General features: G+C 38.1%; 1 pseudogene; it reads left to right on the plus strand.

Annotated features, from left to right (window-relative positions):
- Positions 1 to 1,636: 1,636 nt before the first annotated feature.
- On the plus strand, positions 1,637 to 2,240 carry LOC140514171 (vacuolar protein sorting-associated protein 26A pseudogene; annotated as a pseudogene).
- The last annotated feature ends 1,615 nt before the right edge of the window (positions 2,241 to 3,855 follow it).

Consider the following 3,855-nt stretch of genomic DNA (forward strand, 5'->3'; position numbering starts at 1 on the left):
CAAGATCAATCTTTTTACATGTGTCCTTGACCCTAAAATGCTTCCATCTTCTTTAACAGATTGCCCCTTCAGTCATTATCTCTTCCCAATCTTCAACCTCTTTTGGTCTGCCAGTTCTTTCCCTAGTGCCTTCAAACATATCCAAGTCTAGTCCAGCCTTAAAAAACAAAAGTGATTCTTCAATAAACCTCAAGGTACTTTTCCATATTTATCTCCTATTTTTTCAGCCAAAATCTAGGGAACTTATTCTTTAATCCTTTACACCCCAGTTTCTGACCTCTTCATGCAACTGAAACTACCCTCTTTAAAGTTACCAGTCATCTTGTATTCCAGTCTGATGGTGTTTTTTCAATGCTCACATGTCTGGGAAACCCTACCGCATTTGAAAGTGTTGACAACACATACCTTCTAAATACTATTTTCTCTCTGGAATTTCTAGTTCTCCACACATTGGTCTGACTACTCCTTATTGTCATCCATATTACAACTCTTGTGTGTGGGTATTCTCCTATAAAGCTTTTACCTGGGTTCTCTCCTCTTTCTATATTCTTTCTCTTGGTGACTTTATCAGTTTTCTGGTATTTAATTATCATTTCTGTGCTGAGACTCATAGATCTAAATATCCAACCCTAATCTATATAGCTGACTTCTTCAGTCTCATGTCATCAACTCCCCATTGGATATTTCAAACTATCTCAAATGCAACATTTCCAAAAACATAATTTATTATCTTTCCCTCCAACCCTAGCCTCCTTCCAACTTTCTCTACGTCTGTCAAGTGTGCCACCATTCTTCAAGTCACTTAGGCTTATAACCTTAGTGTATCGTTAGTCTCCCTTACCCCCTATATCCAATCATTCACCCAGTCTTGCTTTTTCTACCTTCATGACATGACTATTTTCTTTCTACTCAAATAGCCACCTCTTTATGGTATGGCCTATGTTGTTTCCTTTTAAAACTTTTCCAAACCCATACTCAAACCTATCTTTGTAGCCTAATTGGACATACGTTGAGATCCCTTCCTGCTCCATACTTTTTAATCCAGCCAAGTTGACGTTCTCTCTGTTTCTCATACATTGTACTTCATTCCTGGTTTCCATTCCTTTGTATACAGTCCTGAAGAACTTCTGTGTCTTATAGAATCCTTTTCTTCCTTAAAAATAAAGCAGGTGCCATCTTCTATATGCCACTTTTCCTGGTCCTCATTGCCCCCACCTCCAACCCCAAGCCCTCACATGCTGATGGGGATGGGGAGTGCACCTCTAGGTAGAGGGAGGCAAGGCTTGGGGTTTCAGTGTAGGGTACGTGCAGGGTTGCCCTTCAGTTTTCTTGGTGGTTTTTTGCTCCTCTCTGTGAGACTGATGTTATCTTTGATGATGGGGAGTCACAGAAACTGGTGGAAATGAAAACTGAAGATGGCAAAGTAGAAAAACATTCTCTCTGTTGAACCTGTTTTGGGAAGGGTAAACCTAGCCTTTAAGCCAACTGGAAAGAGGCTAGAACAGCAGGGAACTAGAACTGAATTTGTAGGCCAAAATGAAATCTTCAATGACGATGACTCATGAATTTGTAAACCTAGTGAAAGAATTGACTTTACCTAGAGAATTGACATAAACCAGAAGTTATGACTGAATTTATGCAGATTGAAAAGATCTATGAATCCTACGTTGGTGCCAATGACAGACTGAGGTGTTTTCTTAAAGTGACAATAGTAAGATGACTGTCAGACTTAGTATAAGTGTCTGAGTATTGTTCATCAGCTGCCAACAAATCCATTAAGATGGAGATGGGCATCAAGGACTATCTGCAAATAGAGTTTGAATATAATAAATCCAAGTATCATTAAAGGATGTGATTATTGGAAAAGTTATTTTTTATTAGTGAGAATAAAAATTCAGCTGAATTACAGCTGATAAAGTGATCATGTGAATTGAAACTAGCACCATGACAGAAACAGACACTGAATTAAATCATGGATGGAGCACCAGTCACAGGTAATATGACCTGTATGTAGTGGGATATGACCTGACTCCAAGGATGAGGGATGTGAACAAGAAATTCTCAGTACAATATTTATCGAACCTTGTACTCTTGGATGAGGAAGACAGAAGGTACTTAAGCATCAGGAGATCATCTTATGGAGAAAAACTCCTGAGAAGCTGAGGAAGCCAAGAATGAACTTTGACCAGTACTTTGAGCCTCTGGTGCTGCAGGCGTCTGCTGAGCACAAAAAAATGTGAAGGCAGGAGGAGAAAGGGGGTTTAGAAGGGGAGGCTCTCAGGGCTCCAGTGGTCAAAGCCTGCTCAGGACAAGGTCTAAGGCCCCTAGCCATGCCTCTCTCTGGCCACACTCACCTATTTTGTAACAACTAACCAGTCTCAAATGGTGTACATCCAGTTACAAATGAAGTGCTTTCTCTGAAACACTGGAACTGTCCCAAGCTGCTGTCTCTTTTTTTTTAAACTTCACACTTTGATTTGATCATATGCACTCAGATATGCATAAGCTTAAACTTAAAATTTCCATGTGTGTAGGCTAAAAAAATGAGGAAACTGAGGATTAGAGAGGTTAACCAAGATGAAATTTGCTCCATACTAATAACATTTTCAAATGCTAGACTAAAAAAAAAAAGATAGGTTTTATTCCTTCTTTTATGAACTTATTGTAGTTTTCCATCATCAGTTAACAATATTTTGGTTCTTTCTAACTAATTCAGAAGCTATTTTGACCACCTACTTCATTCTTTGGGCAGTGTGCTACTGTGTTGTGACATCTCACCAGAAGCACAAAGAATATTTTCTTTAAGATTGCTGCTGATGCCATCTTAAATTTTTTTCTCCAAATTTTCCCATTTTGAGCCAGTCCCAAGAAATGTAAGTGAACCAACTTATAACATGTGATAGTTTGTACTTGCATAATTTGCTTCTTTAAGCAGATAATTAATTCCATCACTGAGTGGGAGTGGCGCTAGGAAGAGCAAAGAACAAGGAAGATAGAATTTCTTACATTTTTTCCTTAGGTACCACAGGTTCCAATTATATGGAACTAATTAGAATGAATATTTTAGAACTCTGTGATACTAACCTTTTATGTCTTGAAGAAATGCCAAGCTTCTCCTTTCTTTATTATGATTTTTATGCTTCTCTCAGTCCTCAAACTTCTTAACCACTCTGCAACATGTAGACTACCTCTTTCTCTTGGGTAGTCTCTCCACCCTCAGTTTTTATGAAACTGCTCTGTCTTAGTTCTCTTATCCTTCTGACCCCTTATGAATCTCATTTCCTGGATCTCCATCCATTTATTCTTCATCCATCAATCCATAGGATTCTGTCCTAGACCCTCTTTTTTTTCTTCTGTGGTTTCTCATTTGATTATCTTATCAGCTCTAGTGGGTTCAAGTATCTTCTCTATGCAAACAATTAATCTTTCTCTCTATCTCTCTATCATGTATCTACATATATAATGTATACATACATGCATATACACATACATGTATATGTATGCACAATGCATACACACATGAGTGCTTATGTAATATATTGCATGTATGTGTATGTAAAGTCCCTTTTCTGAGCTCCAGACTTCTACCCCTACATTATCAACTGCATTTTGGATATCTTCAGCTGGATATCTTATAAATATTTAAAGCTCAACATGTCCAAAATACAACTCATCATCTTTCCCCTCAAATCCTCCTCTCTTCTGAATTTCATGATAGCTATCAAGCGTACCAGTGCATTTCCAAGCACTTGGATCTACAACCTCTGCTTTATCCTCAACTCTTAAGTCTCATTCATTTTACATATCCAAACTATCTCCAAATTATGCTTGTTTTACCTCCACCAAAGCTCTTTT

Source organism: Notamacropus eugenii, chromosome 7 (assembly GCF_028372415.1).
Source record: "Notamacropus eugenii isolate mMacEug1 chromosome 7, mMacEug1.pri_v2, whole genome shotgun sequence".
Lineage (NCBI taxonomy): Eukaryota > Metazoa > Chordata > Mammalia > Diprotodontia > Macropodidae > Notamacropus > Notamacropus eugenii.